Source organism: Petaurus breviceps, unplaced genomic scaffold (genome assembly GCF_028583685.1).
Source record: "Petaurus breviceps papuanus isolate PSGF00001 unplaced genomic scaffold, PetGlider_PUasm1.0 84, whole genome shotgun sequence".
Classification (NCBI taxonomy): Eukaryota; Metazoa; Chordata; class Mammalia; order Diprotodontia; family Petauridae; genus Petaurus; species Petaurus breviceps.
The window spans coordinates 100,202-118,111 of record NW_027186645.1 but is presented as its reverse complement, the minus strand read 5'-3'; the positions used below and the strand labels follow the sequence as shown (position 1 = coordinate 118,111).

At 38.8% G+C, this 17,910-nt stretch overlaps 1 long non-coding RNA gene and 1 other non-coding gene across 2 annotated transcripts in view; one reads left to right on the top strand and one right to left on the bottom strand.

Moving 5' to 3' along the window:
• Nucleotides 1–4,359: 4,359 nt before the first annotated feature.
• On the bottom strand, nucleotides 4,360–4,464 carry LOC138176306 (U6 spliceosomal RNA). The gene has a single exon (XR_011172213.1). It is a non-coding gene; the product is annotated as a U6 spliceosomal RNA (small nuclear RNA).
• A 4,329-nt stretch (nucleotides 4,465–8,793) lies between these two features.
• The window catches only part of LOC138176235 (uncharacterized), a 94,953-nt gene continuing 85,836 nt past the window's right edge, over nucleotides 8,794–17,910 (top strand). The window contains exons 1-2 of the long non-coding RNA XR_011172191.1: nucleotides 8,794–8,939; nucleotides 9,057–9,111. This is a non-coding gene — a long non-coding RNA (uncharacterized lncRNA). The remainder of the gene's footprint in view (nucleotides 8,940–9,056; nucleotides 9,112–17,910) is intronic.

The window sequence follows — 17,910 nt, the reverse complement described above, 5'->3', positions numbered from 1 at the left end:
TAGAAAATACAATGCCTCTAGTCTTGTAATGAGTCAAACATGTTTTTCTTATGTCATGGAAATACAGTATTTATGATAATTACATAACTCATACAATTGCTGAGCTGTAAGCAATGTTGGACAATTTCACTTAAAGCATGAATTTTTGACAGATGATCATCTAGCCTTTGCTAAAAAATTTCTCTAATCAGAGAATAGGGAGACAGCATGATGAAGAATTCTGGAAGTTGAATCAGAGAAGCTTGGCTTATATCCTAACTCTGCCATTTATTACTTTTACTGATTATCCCAAGAGTCTTGGTGCAGTTTTAACCTACTACGCTTTTAGACTACCAACAATTAACTTCATGTTTATGGGGGTTTTAAAAAGTATATGTTTGGTGATGTGGGCCATCACATCTTGAGTTACCAGGTCAACTTTGGGCACTGAGGAGGCATGCCTGGAACTAAGCCATAATGTGGGTCCATTAGTAGCTTGTATGACTGTTAAAGCTTAAAACTACACTAAGACTTTTAGAATACTCTGTAAGACCTTGAATAAGTCACCTAACCTCTCTGAGCTTCAATTTTTTCATCTGTTAAATGAGGGCATTGGACTGAGTGATTTCTAAAGTCTTTTTTAGGCTTTTAGCTCTAAATCTATGATCCCATGAACTTGCTACCTTACAAGGCAGACCATTCCATTTTGGCACACCTCTAATTGTTAGATATTTTTTGTTTATAGTTTAATATTTGAAAATATCTATGATGAGTTACCATAGCTAGGAAAACTTTCATCACATGATAGGCACACAACACGTATTTTAAGTTTTTCCAACTTGACAAGAACTGCTGGAACCTTCAGGACCCCAGAATCTAATTTTTATTCATTGATGCATTCAACCAACAAAAAATTACTTAGGAAGCACTAACATGCAGAGCAATGAGCTATGGGTTGTAGGAAGTACAAAGTTAAGATAAAAGAGAGTTCCTGTCATTACACAACTCTTAGTCTAGCAGAAGAATGACACAGATAACTGTAATATATAACATTATATAAATGCACTAGAAATTAGCAAAACAAAACACCATCTGATGGATTAGGCAGGGAGTAGGGGCAGTTGTTACCATTCAGCAAGATCAGGGAAAGCTTCATGGAGGAGAAAGCATCTTAGTTGGTTTTTAAAAGATGCAAAGGATTGGAAGGGAAAAGAAAGGGGCAATGGACATCCTAACCATAGGAAATATCCTGAGTACAGACATGGAAAAGGGGTGTGGTAACTAGAGAAGCTGGAGGAGAGTAGTGTGTGATAGATTTGAAAAGCATGGGTGGCACAATATAGAAAGACCTTAAGTGACAGGCAAAGAATTTTGAACTATAAGGCAATAGTAAGTCACTAAAGAATTTCTTCAAAGCAAAATATTGATATGATCAGACTTATGTGCCTTGTACATAGGAAGTGCTTGATAAACATTTGTTGAATTGAATGAATCCATAAAATATGATTTTGATAGTAATATATGATATAGATTGGAGGGAGGAAGGAGAGGAAGGAGACTTCTTAGGAAATTATCTCGGCAGTGTAGGTTGGTAAAACTTAGAGCTTGTGCTAGGATAGTGGCAAAGAAAAGATACTGAGATAAAATCAGTAGGACTTGGTAACTAAATGGATATGAGAGGTGAGGAAAAGGAAAAAGTAAAATAGGAAACTTGGAGAATGGTATTGCCATAGATAGAAAGAATTTAGTAGAAGGAAGAATAGGTTTTGGGAAATTGTTAATCAACTAGGTTTGGTCATGTTAAGTCTGAGAGGCTGGTGAGGCATTCAAATGGGTGAGTCCTACAGGCAGTTGGAAATTCAGGTATAAAGTCTTAGAAAGAAGTCGCATTTGGAAATAGATAATTTTGTGTCTTTGGTATGTAGAAATAACATCTGAAAGGAGATAGTTGAAAGAAGAGAAAAGGGCAAAGGACAGAACTATGGAGAATACATACAGCAGAGTAAGGAAGAGGATGAGAAATGAAGAGTCAAATAAGGAACAGTTTTAGAAGTCAGAGAATTAAGACAAAAGTGTCTTTGAAGCCAAGGGAAAGAAAGTATCCAGTAGGAGGGAAAGGATTAGTTTTGTCACAAAGCTACAGAAATTTAGGTGCAAGGAGAAGGCAAGAAGGATGAAGACTGAATAAAGGTAATTAGATTTGGCAATTAGGAAATCATTGGCAACTTTAGAGATAGTAGATTTTTTTAATATCTGATTTTTATTGGTGTCTTTTGTTTTTACAATAAATCATCAACAATCCAGACACTGTGCTAGGGACACAAAGACCAAATGAAACAGTCCCTACTCTTATGAAGCTTACATTCTACTGGAGAAGACAGCATGAACATATAGAAATATATATACTCACATGCAAAATGTTCACATATATAGGTATTTATATCACATCCATTCCTGAATATGCCTTCCCTTTCTTTAGAAAAAGGAGGAAAAAGCAGTTCAGCAAAATTACCTAGAACATCAATTGAGTCTGACATTATGTGCAATATTCAACATCTATAGCCTGTCACTTCTCCAGTGAAGGGAGGGAGGCACATTTCTTCAACTCTTTCCCAGGGTCATTGTGATTACAATGTTCAGTTTTGGTTTTGTTGTTGCTTTTAGAGAAAGCAGTTTCAGCCTACTGGAGAAGGCAGAAACCTGGTTCAGAATGGATTGGGTAGGGGCGGCTAGGTGGTGCAATGAGTAAAGCACTGGCCCTGGAGTCAGGAGGACCTGAGTTCGGCCTCAGACACTTAACACCCACACACACACACATACACACACACACACACACACACAAAAACTAGCCGTGTAACCTTGGGTAAGTTACTCAACCCCAATTGCCCTCCAAAAGGCAAAAAACAAAAAACAAAAACAAAGAACAGAAAAAACAGAATGGATTGGGTAGTGAAGTAGTACAATGATTCTTTTTCATTTGGAAAGATCCAGTATAGACAACTTCCCCAAGCAATGTATTAGTTCATGAGAATAAAGAAATAGGAAAATAGCTAGCTTGATGGGGTTTAAAAGAGTAAATGAAAGGCTTTGTTATGATTGAGATGTGACTCTGTTAGGAATTTCTTTCCTATATTGAGCTAGGATTTATCTCTCTCTGCTATCCACTGGTCTGAGTTCTGCCTTCTTAGACAAAATAGAATAATTCTTATATTTCTCCTATATGATAACCCTTTAAACATTTAAGGATAAGATAATGTCCTCCTTTAATCCTAGAATCCCAGTCTTCTCTCTGCAGGCTAAGATGCTATAAATTCCTCCAAGTGGTCTATATGGCATGGTCTCCAAATGTTTTCCTTTCCAGTCAGTCATATTATTAAATAGCATAATGCATAATTAAAAAAATAACACTTCTTCCTCTTCAGCATATCATATACATATGTATTTTGTAATAGATGGTTTTTGAAGACAGTAAGTTCTCCCTCATTGGAGGTATACTAATTAAGGCTGAATGACCATTCTTTTCCCCTCCTTATAAAAAAAACATGTATAGTCAAACAAAACAAATTTCTGTATTTGCCATGTCCAAAAGCAAAAGAACATGTGTGTATGTAAACACACACAGATATATGTATATTTGTCTCATTCTATACTCTGAATCCTTCACATCTTTATCAAGAGATGTGGGTAACATGTTTCAGCATTAGTTTTCTGGAATTTTGGTTACTGAATACACTGACTCAGTGAGCTTGACCTTCTTGGGCCTTAATTTCTTCCTCTGTAAGATGAGTGGATTGAACTAAATGACATCTAATGTCTCTTCAAGCTTTAAATTTTTCATTCTGTGATTCCTGATTACACTCCAATGGATCTGTGATGTCAATGTGGGTACTCTCATCAAGGACAGCGGCCTGCAAATGACTGACTATCCTATTCTACTCTTGTTAACAATGTCCTATAAATCAACCCTGATTGGTTCTCCACAGTATGCTGGTGGTAGTCCTCACACTTCCTTTGAAATATTTTTTATTACGAATTTGAAAAATACCAACAAACATGAAAGTTTCTGATTACAAAGAAAAATAGAAAAAATTTGCATATGAAATTTTTACCTCAATATCTATTATATACTTTTTACAAGTATATATTAAATTTAATAGAGAAGCATCAACACTACCCTGTTTTCGGCACCCCCTTCTGCTCTTTGACTGTATTTTGATACATTTAATTTACACTCCATCATTTTTTGTCATTGCTATCACTATCCTAATTCCCTCCCCAAGACTTTCCTCCCTCCAAAATAAATGCCTTCACTTGTAACAAATAAGTGTTGTCAAGTAAAAAAACAAACATTCTTTCCATCCCCTGCAAAAACAAACAAAATACATCAAAGACTGCTTCATGAATTTGTGTGTCAACCTTGAACATGAGCCATACTAATCTCTTTATTATTCCAATTTTTAGCATATGTGCTGCTGAAGTAAGCACTTCCTCGCACTTTTGTGACATTGGAATATGTGTACTGTCCTTCAGCTTTCCTTTTGCTATGTGACTGGCCCATCTTTCTTTTTCCAGTGATATATTTCTCTGATTACATTTATTACACAATTTCTATTGTGTAAGTCCTTATTTGTAATGTTACCACTTACATCTTGTCCACAAACAATGCATCTCTCCTTTGTTCTTTGGGAATCCTTAACTTCAGTTTTTGGAACCCATAGTGTTTCATGACTCACAGTCATGCAATATTATTGGGAAACTATTGGTGTCAAAAAAATGGGCTTTTGTTTTGTGGAGAAGCTTGGGATCACTAAATGGACTGTGCAATTTTTCAAAGGCATTTCAGCCCTCCCTCCTCCTCCTATTCAATTGTGGACCTAACTCATTTTCATTTGTAGTATCTTTCCAGGATATATGTACTAGTGGATGAGCTCTATGGTTTGCCCATCCAAACACAACCTTGATGTGTTTTATCACGTGGTTCTAGAACTTTTTATTTCATTTTAAAATAAATGAAATGTATGCTTTTCTTCCTATATTGCTTTTCGTTTGTCTGTTCCTTGAAGTCTTCTTTCAAACAACTTTGCAATATGCAAAGATAAGAATTAGCTTTATAGGTAGTAAACTCTTAAACTGTACAGACTAGTGAGAGAGGTACCATAGTAAGATGGAAAAAAAAGAAAAAGTACTAGATTTAGACTCAGTCTAGAACTGAGTTTGAAACCCAGTTCCATTCAGGGAAAGGAAAGGGAACAAGAAAATTGGAGACTGGTTCTGGTCTGGTTGACAAGTGTATACCATATACTAGACCCTATGCTAAGTGCTTTACAAACATTATTTTATTTGAGCCTCATGATAACCCTGTGAAATAGGTGGCATTATTATCCTTATATTATAGTTAAGGAAACTGAAGCAATCAGAAGTTAAGTAACTTGCCCAGGGTTATACATCTAGTAAGCATATGAGGCTGGATTTGAACTCAGGTCTTCCTGATTCTAGACCCAGCATAGTACCAATTAGCTGCCTTAGATATCACTTAAGCTCTTTAAGCCTCAGTATATTCATCTGTAAAATGGGGATTATACTTTCATTCTTACACAGCTGTTGTAAGGAGAATACTTTGGAAACCATAAAATGCTATAAAATATGACCTTGTATCATTATTATTCATATTTTAGTAGTTCTCTGTGTCCCTTCTAGCCCCCCAATTCTAACTCTCTTAGTTTATATAGCAACAAGACTAGTATCATGGCTAAGTATTTATTTATTTATTTATTGCTTTTTGGAGGGAGGAGAGCAGGGCAGTTGGGGTTAAATGACTTGCCCAAGGTCACATGGCTAGTAGGTGTTAAGTGTCCGAGGCCAAATTTGAACTCAGGTCCTCCTGACTCCAGGGTCAGTGCTCTATTCACTGTGCCACCTAGCAGCCCCATGGCTAAGTATTTAATAAATGTTCTTTGATGATGATGAAATTGTAGTTTTATTCAAGAAATTCAAGGTACTTTACAAATATTGCATTATTAATACTGGGTCCCAAGTATTATCCTCCCTTAATTTATAGAAATATATACATATTTTGGTCAGAAGAACAAATACAGAGAAATTTTACATGCAAAAGACACACTCAAGCTCTCTCTGTTTGTTATCCTTTATAACGCTACATATTTTAATAAATGTTGTGGCTAGTCAACCTTGAGGAAAGAATACATTTATAAAACTTCTCTGACAATGAAATAGTTGATGAACTTTTGAAAACTTAATTGTAGCCGGTTATGAAGGCAGCCTGGTAAAGTGGATTTAGGGTCAAAGGTATTGGACTTGAATACTAATTCTGCTAGTTTACTGCTTGTGTGACCTCAAGCAAGCCTCTCTCTGGGCCTTGGTTTTCCTATCAGTTTTCTCTATCTAAGGACTCCTAGATCTTACCATCTGCCCTAAAACTGCACCCTTATATCTTCAGAGCCTTCCTATCCACACTGTTGCTGAACTCTTATGTATATTGTCTTTCCCTAATTGGAACTGAACTCTCTTATACATGATGTCTTTCCTAATTAAGAATATGAGGTCCTTGAGAGAGGAAGGGCTATTAACTTTTTCTACTTCTATCTAAAGAGTTTAGCACAGTGATTAGCACATGGTGGAGAGAGTGCCAGGCCTGGAGTCAGGAAGATTCTTCTTCCTGAGTTCAAATCTGGCCTTAGACACTTATTAGCTATATGGCCAGAGCAAGTCACTGAACCCTATTGGACTCTTCTGTAAAATGAGCTGGAGAAGGAAATAGCAAACCACTCCAATGTCTCCGCTGGGAAAACCCCCAATGGGGTCATGAATAATCAGACGTGACTGAAAAAAGAACACAATAAGCATCTGTATGAGAAGATTGGATTATGATGATTACTGTGAACTCCTGGAAAGCAGGGTTATCTTTTGCTTTCTTTTTTTTTGCTTTTTGGAAGGGGGAAGGTAGGGCCATGGGGGTTAAGTGATTTGCCCAAGGTCACACGGCTAGCTTTATGTTAAGTGTCTGAACTCAGGTCCTCCTGACTCCAGGGATGGCGCTCTATTCACTGCGCCACCTAGCCGCCGGCCCATCTTTTGCTTTTCTTTGTATCTTAGCATAGTACCTGCCACATAGAAGGCCTTGATACATGTTAACTTCCAATTCTAAATCTTGTTATTTGAATGAGCGGGATAATAATGTTGCCTTTGCTTTAAGTCTTTTAACTTTTCGTTTATAGGTGGGGTACCTTCTGCTGGTTTTCAATAAATGTGCCAGGGCTATACTGAGGCTTTTTTTTTTAAAGGCTACGTTTGAGGAATTTAGCACATCTTTTTGAACTTTTGGTATAGTATTCTGTGACATTATTAAAGCATTCGTGTTAATTGATGTTCAAAGTTGTATAAAATAGAGATCTTTTGGGGGGCAATTGGAAGGACTTTTCAGACAGATAATCAGCCTTCTTTCTTCCTAAAGTAACACTTTCCACTAAAAACAAACATTTTGAGAAGATTGCTCCTAACTGAAGATGTATATATACATTTATAACAAAAAGTCTCACAAGATATGGTGCTCTTTTATTCCTCACAAATCAACACTTCCACATTTACTCATGAAGAAACATGCTTAGTGAAGTTACATATTGTTTGTGTTCATAATTTTTAGAAGCTGAAAGAAACGTTAGAGATCTCTGTCTAAATTCATACCATGGCAGAGATAGGGTTAAAACCCAAGTAATGAATCAGATTTGGAAGGTATCTTGGAGAGGATAGGATCATAGATTGAGAGAACAAGTTAAGGCCACCTAGTCTAAGACCCTCGTTTTACGGGCGAAGACACGATGGTCCTGAGAGGTACACTGACTTTTCCAAGGTCATACAGGCCAAGAGAAGAATCTAGATTCGAATCTAGATCATCATCAGATTCGGAACCCAGTGATCTTTCACCTACAGTAACACCATTAGGTCTTTTCGATACTTCAAGTTCAGCTTTTAAGGAGAGTTAGAAAAAAAAGTTGTTTCACACCTGAGCGACTTGACTTGGCCTTGAAAAGGCTATCAAAAGTGTACCAAAAGTGTACATTATTGTGTTGAGCCCCCTAAATGTAATATCGCTTTTTAAATTTAGATACATGTAAAAAGGAGCCTGAAAAACAGGTCGTGGTAAGAGATCAAAACCGACCCCAAGAGAACGGTAGAAGGAGGGACCAACTTGGGGACTAAGGGATGAAAAGGTGGAGGAAAAGGGGAAAAGGGGCATGAGTGGAAAGAAAAGAGGTCGTCTGAACCGGAGCCAGGTCAGGAGGAGACAAGATGGTGCTAGACCAAGTCAAGTCTCCTCTGGTGAGCGAGAAGAGGGGAGAAACGGGGGAGAGACCTTTACCAGGAGTTTGGAGGGATGGGGGGGATCTTGAGCATAGGAGCCGGACACAAGGTGAGTGAGTCCTAGGATGGGGGCTGGGCGGGGGCGGGGCGGAGGCCGCGACGCGGGTTGAGGAGGGGCGGGGGGAAGGGAGGAGCTACGGACCAAGAGAGGACCGCGGGGCCGAGCCATTGGAGGAGGAGGACAGAGCCGGGAGAGGGGCGGGGCTGGTCCCGCTGAGCTCTAGGTGGGGGCTGGGGTTGTGGGGAGGATGCTTCTGTGCCAGCTTAGGTTGAGGAGCTCTGGAGATAGGGTGAGGGAATAGAGAGGGAGGGTGTGAGCGGCCGACCGGACCGAAGCTCGCTGCTGGAGCCCCAAGCCGGGCCGGGGGCGGAGCCTGGGGCGGGGCCGGACCCGGGGGGCGGGTCCTGCGCCGGGCCCCCGCGGGGAGCGGCGGCCGGTGGCGCAGGCGCGGTTCCCGCCTCCTCCTGGACTGGCGGAGCGAGTGGAGGAGGCTGCAGCCCCCGGCTCCGGCTCCTGCTCCGGCTTCGGCTCCGGCTTCCCGTCACCGCCCCTTCCCCGAGCGGGATGAGCTCCCGGAAAGGTGTGTGCGCCCTCTCAGCTCTCTGTCCTCCCCGCCGCCCCGTCTCCCGGAGGCCACAACGTCCCCAACCGTTAATGTGTGTGTCTCTCTCTTCCCTTCCCCCCCCCCCCCCCCCAGTGCTGGCCATTCAGGCCCGAAAGCGGAGGCCGAAGAGAGAGAAACATCTGAAAAAGTGAGTCCGGACTCCCCGACGCCGCCCCGCCTCCACCTCCATGGTCCCTCCTCACCGGGGAGGCTCGGGGGGCGCCGGGTTCCCGAGGAGGAAAGTTGCCTGGACCCCCTAGGGGCGGGGCAGGGGGCGGGGCGGGCCGCGTCGGGCGCCCCCCCTCGGGATGCTCTCTATCCTCCCCCCGCCCCGGGCTGCACCCCTCTCGAGGGACGCTCCCCCCTCCCACCGGACGCTCTCCCCTTACCACGCAACACCCCCTCCCCTGGGGCCAAGGTTGGGGCTGCGCGGCCCCGGGGAAGGCGGGCGAGGCTGGGGCTCCCGGCAGCCGGTCGCTGTCCCGGGCCTGGGGGGAGGGGTGCCTCCCGTGGCCGCCGCCGCTGCTGCCGCCGCCGCCGCCGCCGCCGCCGCCGCCGCCTTTGGCTCAGACCGGGGCTCTGCATCCTCGCCCAGACCTCTGCTTTCTTGGGTGGGGGAGGGAGAGCGGCTGTCGGGGTGTTTGAGTCAATGGCTCAAGCTGGCGTGTGCCCTTTCTTTTTATTTTTTATTTTAACACCCCTTCCTCGTTTCACATTTTATCTTGATCCTTGGACGCATTTTCCCCCTCCGCCAGGAGTTATAAGTTTGTAGGTGCAGGTGTAGAAGATGTGCTTGGTTGGATTCATTCATTCACCAGTCCACCACACTTCCTTTTCCCCGGTGTTCAGCTTCCACGCGGGGAATTATTTAGGGGAGGCGAGGAAAATTCTGGTTTCTCACTTTTTCTACTTTTCTCTAACTACCCTTCGTAATCGCTCCCACGCCCCCATTAGATAGTATTGGTATTTATATTACTGCGTCGAAAATCGGCTTTCTGAGAAAAGTGGATTGGTTTGCTGTGGATATCCTTCCATCCATTTGCTGTGAGTTTTTACAGTTTCTGTATTTTGGAGTTCTTTTATTTTCCCCCCGAAACTTTATTGTGGGGTCATGAGCTTCCAGTGTGTTAGCTGCACTTTAGCTGCTGGATGTTTTCCTCGGATGGCTTTTGCTTTGAAGAAGCCATCCAGTAGGTGGGCGTATAATTTATGGTGAAAGAGATTGGCATTTGATTAAGCTCCAACCATTCATTGCCTTAGCACGACTGGTGTTATCATGTTTAAAACGTGCATTACACCAAGCTGCCACCCCCCCTACATCTAAATTTAATATAAACATACAATTTAAATGGACCAGAATTAAACCAGTGGCTAGAGATTTAGAATTGGTAGTGTAGCAGAATGGTTCAGCTATGTTCTCTGTCTTGGAATGTATCTTTTGAGGCGCTTGAAGCCTGGAGTCAGCGAAGGTTTTTGATTGACCAACATTCAACATTTTTTCCTTTTATGTGCCCAAGTATTTCTTTTAAGCAAAAATATTTTTGTGAATGTAGGTGTGTGTCAATATAGGGATGTCATTGTGGTAAATGTTTTAGAAATATATTTAAATGAAATTATGAAATATGTCTAGTCTAAGTTAGGACTTCCTTTGGGAGGCTCCCTATAACACACCCAAAGATTTTTTTTTATCATGCTTCTCTTATATTGGTCTAATATTGGTGACATTTGTGAAAGTTCATTAAATCCTTATTAATGAGTGAGGTGGTATAATATGACTGAAATTCATTCACAAATGAATCCTGAGTTCAGTAAGTATACCAAGAATTACACAAATTATACATGAAATGGTGGAATATTTTTTTAAAAGTGAGGAAATTAAGCAAAAAATATTCAGAAATTTAAAAGACAGTAAAAGTAAAAATTAGCTTTTGGACTTGAACTTAGTTTGTGTTAGAACTGAATGGATTTATTTTATGTAACTTGTTTTTGTAACTGGCAATACAAGGTGGATTTTGTCTTGCTTCTGACATATACTGAATTCTAAGGGTAAAGCCAATTTTATCACTAAATTACTTGAGGACAGATTGCTGCTTTAGGCTTTTTTGAGGTAGTATAGAAAGAAGACGAAATTGGAAGTTGAAGGAACTGGGTCTGGGTTCAAATACCATCATTGTTCACCACCTGATGTATGGTTTTGGAAAATTTGCTTTTACCTTCTTGGGCCTCAGATTTTTCATCTATAAAATGAGGTATTGGACTGGTTGATGTCTAAGGTCTCTTGTTATTCTAAATCTTTTTATTTATGTTGCAAAAAGTAATTTGGGGTTTGAAAAAAGACTAATTTTGGTGGATTGGTCATATAAATATTTTAAAATCCCCATTAGATTGTTATATGCATATTCTAATCTCATGAGTGTTTATGTATAGGCTTTAGTAATCCATTTCTAGAGTAGAGATACTTAACCTAGGATCTGTGAATTAAAAAAAATATATTTTGATAACTGTGTTTCGGTATAATTGGTCACCTTTGTAATCCTATGTATTTTATCTTATGCATTTAAAAAACATTTGAGGAAGGGGTTTTTGTAGTCTTCATCCAACTGCTAGAAGTATTCATGATATAAAAAATGGTTAAGAATTTCTGTTAGAGAAGTATTTCCTTTTTTGTTATTGTTGCAGGTGTCTTGCATAGTTCCTATCTGTTGTGCTTAGGAAATTATCAGTATTTGACAAAAATATATCACCTTTCTATTATTCAGTGTCCTTATCTCTTCCATAGTGCATAAGCTATGTAAGAATTATGTAGAGAAAGTCAATTCCATTGACAGCAGATTAGTACATTTATGGCAGGTGAGACCTGCCAAGTATAGAGAACTTGATTCTGGGTTTCTGGTAGAGTACTAAACTCCATGAGGTCAAGTAATAATTTTTTTTTGCCAGGGCAATTGGGGTTAAGTGACTTGACCAAGGTCACACAGCTAGTTTTGTGTTAAGTGTCTGAGGCAGGATTTGAACTCAGGTCCTCCTGACTCCAGGCCCTGTACTCTATTCACTGCGCCACCTAGCTGCCCCCCAAGTACTAATTTTTTAAAGTGTGTTTGAATTGAACTAAAATTATTTTTTAAAACTGATCATTAAAAAGTCCTTTAATAGCTAGGCAAACAAATTAATAAATTTATTTGGTTAAAAAAGATAATTTCTTGCTGTTTAATTGTTTTCTGATTCAAAGTATTAAATATTTAAAAAAATTTAATTTTCTTAAAGACTGAAACCAAGTTATGTGGCTTACTTGGACAGGCCCCTTTTGCACAAGAGTCAATTTCTGCATGTGGCTATTAACACACACTGTATCATATGCTGCTTAAAAATAACAATGTACATGTATATTTAGGCAGCAGAGCAGAGTGGAGATAACCGTGCCTTTGGTGGCAGTTATCTGCTGACCTGCATAGGTCACTCTTGCTTTTTTCTCAAAGCTTACACATCCACATCAACTCTGTCCTGGACTTGGGGACATCAGCATCCATACTGACGTTTCCTCAGACACCCTGGCCTGCCTGCCAGTAAATCTCAGTTTGCATGACATATACCTTGACTCCATCTTAGCTACATACAAAGATAGTCATATCCTTGATGTTATCTTCCATGAATGTTACACTTGTATGATCAAGAGCTCTGCAGTTTTTCTCTTTGACTATAATTTCCCATCTTTCCATATTCCCTTTGTCTCATTCTTAAATTAAATTAAGATTATTTTATTCTCACTTTTGTTTCTTGAGCCTATCACAGTGCCTTGATATATACAGGTGCTTAATGCATGCTTATTGAATGAATTAGTTAATTTTAATTTACTATCTGTGAACTAGGGTAAGTCACTTAAGCTTGTAGGACCTCAGTTTCTCTATTTGTAAAACTGTTGTGTTTGTCTCACAGGATGTTGTGAAGATCAGTAGTATGATTTCAAGGCATTTTGTAAAAGTAAATATATTTGAGCAGTTATTTATACAGATCATAAGTGCTGTTACTTTTGAAATAAAAAATTATGTTAAAATAGTAATAATGGAATTTTAGAGCTGGATAGAACTTTTGAAGTCATCTAGACTATTTTATCTTTTTTTTTTTTTTTAATACAAACAAGGAAGCTAAGACCCAAAGAGGTTCAGTAGCTTGCTTAGTGTCAGAACTGATACCAAAACTTGGAGTTACTGGGCTTGTAGTCCCTAGCTCTTTGGTTTGTGAACAGAAAATGCCCAAGGCTATGACAGACTGCAGAACAGCATCCAAAGAAAGCTAATTTTAGACTTAATTATTTTATACCTAGTGAAAACTTAAATTATATGATATTACAGAACATTGTATGAAATAATAAAAATCTCTTTTGGCAAAGTCTGCTAGAACTCTTCTACTCCCAGTTGGTCTTTGTGCAGCCAGTTTCACCTTTCCATGCTCGAGTGCCTTTGTGTAGGTTGATCTCTGTGTCTGGACTGCTTTCCCTTCTTTCTTCCATCTCTTGGAACCCACAGCTCTTTTCAAGTCTCTGCTCAAGTGACACTTAATACTAGAAGTCTTTTGATTTTCCACAGTAGTTAGTGCTCTCCCCAAATTACTTTGTATATATTTTGTTTACTTTCCTATGTGCTTGTTGTTTTTCCCCAGTAGATGTAAACTTCTTGAAGGCTGGGACTGCTTTGTTTTTGTCTTTTTAACCTTAGTGCCCAGTGCATAGTAGGTGCTTAATTGCTTGTTTATTTAAGTTGAATATGCAACTTTGATCTTGATTTAGTTAAATCTCAAGTTCTTAAAAGCTCTGTAAATAAATAGTAACCAAAAATAGATGCTAACCAATAAATTACTCCAAATGCTTGGATTTTTTGTGACTAGGGCTTCTAATGGTGAGTTTGTGGTAATAATAGTCTGATTAAAAATTTTTGCTGGTCTAATTTGCTATTATACATTTATACCACTTTATGAGCAAGTTAAAGTTTCTGTGGTTCTCATGGCTTCATAAGGCACGTTAATCAGTGCCACCAGATCTTTTGGTTAGATTTTGTCTAGGTGTGTGTACATACAGCTATACTATAAATGTATTTCTTCTATTATTACTTCCTTATTTACACCTATAGATCATAGGGACACAGATCTATATAGCTGGAAGTCACTTCAGAGACCAGCCAGTCCAACCCTCTCACTTTAGAGATGAGGAAACTGAAGTTCTGGGAGTTTAAGTAGTTTGTCCAAGATTGTAGGTATAGCATATGTTACAGGAAGAATTTGAACCTAAGTTCCCTCTTCTCTCTCTCATGAAACCTCTCAAGTAGCTTAATGAAGTAAGTCTTCTAATTGCAGATGCAGTTTCCACTTCCCTCTGCAGTTAGGACTGGCAAGGTTGACAAGAATGAGAGAATCAGTCAAGGGTAGAGGGAAGATAAAAGACCATTTCATATTCTCTTTAGGTTGTAACGGTAGAACATCAAGAGAACCTATGTACTTGGGAGATTTTTATCATCATAGAAGAGTTCTTGAGGCCATGGTTTGAAGAGTTGTCAATATGGACTCAGTGAGGTAGACATCGGATTTGGGGGAGGAAAGGGGCCTTCAGGGCGCAGAAGGAGAATTAAGTTGGGAGAAGATGGAGTCTTGGGGCTCATGTTGTCCACCCCTCCCCTCAAGAAAATTCCTTAGATGGATACTGTCAGCTGCCAGTCTTACAGACTCTCAGTCTCTTGCTTCTTCAATGGTTTGTATTTCCAAAACAACTAATGGTCCATTTCAATTTCAGGGCCTTACACATAATAACATTTGTTGAATTGAATTAAATTACACTTGGAATTTTGTCTGATTTTCCTACATTATCTTTGTGTCATAGTGGTAACAGTGAGACTTGGGAGTGTATTCTTTAGACAGTTGTTGATTTTTCTTTCATCTTGGTGTTGATGAGTGGAAAGTCACCTTTTTTTTTTCTTAAGTCATCAGTTGAGGCTGCTTGGTATAGGAGAAAGAATAGTGGACTTGGAACCAGAGGAGGACTGGGTTTGAAATCTGCCTTGGGTACTTAATAGTTGTGCTTTCTGATCACAGGGGAAAGAAAGGGAAAGGTGCTTTATTAATCACCTCCTATGTGCCAAGTACTGTGTTTTTTCAAATATCAAAAGCACTTTTTCAAATATCTCATTTGAGATAAATTGTAGGATGTAGGTATTATCATTCTCATTTTACAGTTTAGGAAACTGAGACATACAAGTCCAGTGACCTCCCCAGGCTTATACAGTTACTAAGTTTCTGAGACTGAATTTGAACCCATGTCTTCCTGAGTCCCAGTCTAGCACTCTATTCACTATCCTTCTAGCTGTGATGGGCAAGTCACTTAATTTCTCTTAGGTTCTGTTTTCTTTATCTGTAAAATAGATAAAATAACTGAAGTACCTTCTTCACAGAGTTCTTGTGAAGATAAAATGTTACTTTTAAGTCACTTTTTAAACCTTTACCTGTTACATAAGTGTTAACTCATTGTTTAATTAAGAGACAATTTTAAAATACTCCTGTAAAGTTCATATGCCTCAGCTGCAACTTTCCTTAAAACAGTAGTACATCAGTCAGTCAATCAATCAGTAAACATCTAGTAATCGTTTATTATATGTCAGGCACTATGCAAAGGATTGTAGATACAAAAAGAGTCAAAAAGACAATCTCTGCCCTTGAAGAGCTTACATTCTAATGGCTAAAGTTATGGGAGTCAAACCTGGAAGCTGATGATCCCCTTGATCCCCTTGGTTGACAGCAGTCGTCATGTATACATTCATTTAACTAATATTTATTGTATTCCTGAGATGTTCAAGGAACTATAGGAGATAACAAAGAGTACAAAATCTGGTTCATATGCCCCCGGAGCTTATAAACCAGTTAAAGAAATGAGGTAGATACTCAAAAAACTGTAATACAGATTGATAGAAGATAGGTGTTATTGTTAGTAGCATTTAGTTCTATAGTGATTTAAGAACATTTGTAGATGGGATATGCAGGGTAGGCTTTATGAATGAGACTACTTTCTCTAAACTATGTAATTTATTTCATCCAGTTGAAAATGTAACTCACTTCAAAGGGTCCCAAGCAAGTATGAACCTGGAAAAAGATAATCCACATTTAAATTGTACATAGGAGTTAAACTCTTAAAGTCTGTATACTTTTTTTTAATCTATTTTTATCAAGTGATAGTGACTAAATGCTTAAAAATACCATGTATCCTTAAATGTTATAAAATGTTAGGAATTACTTCCTTTGATATCAGAATGTTTGTGAAATACTTGTTTTCCAAGATACAGTATATACTAAAGAAGTAAATTTATTGTATTTAAAAAGAGTAATAATGTTTGCACTGAAGTTCATCCATGAATAGGCCAGGCAAAAAGCACTATTTCACTTTCCTTGATCTCTGGGCAACATTTGATGCTTTTATCTCTTTTGTGAAACTCTGTTCTCTGTGACTTTGGTGACATTTCAGCCTTACTTATCTCCATTATTTGGGTCCTCTTCAGCCTTCTCACTCCTAACTTTGGACGTTCCCCAAGCCTCAGTCCTTGATCCTCTGTCATTGTAACTCATTCATTTTGGCAAGGTGCCTCAGGATTCACTCCTTCCTTGAGCTTCAGTAGTTTTCTACTACATATATACAATATTTCCATTTAGATATTAGAAATTTGTATTTAAGGCAGTTTAATTTTTCTGCTACTCTATAATTACAAATTTTCTCAAATTATGATTCAGGACAAGGCAGTTCTGTTTAGTTCCTGTTCCTTTAGTTAACTGTGTGATTGTTATTTTAGAATCATAGAATTGTAACTAAGTTGCCTAGTTCAACTTCCTGCCCAAGAAACTTAATTTTGTCTTGATAGCTAAATTTCTTATGTAGGTAGTTCTGAATTTCCATTTCATCAGATTTTTTTTCCTTGTTTTAATCATTGAAATAGAAATGAAACCATTGTGTTTCCAGTGGAATTTGGCCATTGAAGATTGAATAGTGGTAATGTTACTTTTGCCATTTTCTTTGAATTTTACCTCCTGTTCTTACCTGAATTGCTCCTACTCTGCATATTCAGTTCCTATATTTAAATGCAGTTTAGAATTTTGTTTTCTATCACTTCCCCTCATTTACTAGCAAAATCTGGAGAAAGTAATATCTGCATTTTTAGATTCCTTTATAGCTTTAGTAGTGGTTCACCTGGGAGGCTCACACACTTGCTCAGTAATATAGCTGTGGCAGGTTTATTGATGTTTGAAAATAGAAATGAAGTTATGCTTGGATTTGACTTGGAATTGATGGATTATTGAGCATTCATTTCCTTGATTCTTAGCAGGCTTAGTAACTTGGACCAAAGTAATAGCAATCAGATATAGAATACCATTACTATTACAGACTACTTTTCTGAACTTTTAGAGCAGACAGGGTTTGTTCTTTCATGAGTTTCCCACCTATTTGCTGTTCTAGCAGTTGAGTAGGAGACAGCAGCACTTTCATATGCTTTTGTATGTTTTATAAGGTACTTTATGTTGGGGTCTTACTGTTAGGTAAATCCTAAAACTCTTGGACAAGGAGATAAAAATATAATTAAAGCAGTTATAAGCTTAATAGTCATCAACAAAAATAACAAAAGGGTAGCACTGTGTATGTGTGCATGTGTGCGCACATCCTTTTGAGTGCAGTCTTCCCCAGTATTGTCTTCCTGTTACACCCTCAGTGTGAACTTGAGTCTCAGGTTCAGTATTTTCTTGGCTCAGTTCCCACTCAGTAGAAACTCTTCCTACTTATATCTAGACATAAAATTATTCTGGTCTTATTTCATAGTAAAAACTGAGAAATACCATTGTAAAATTAAGAGAGTATATCTGCAAGCATTCCCAACGTCTGTGGTTCCAAGCATACAACTTCATCTCTTTCCCAACTTTTAGAGAT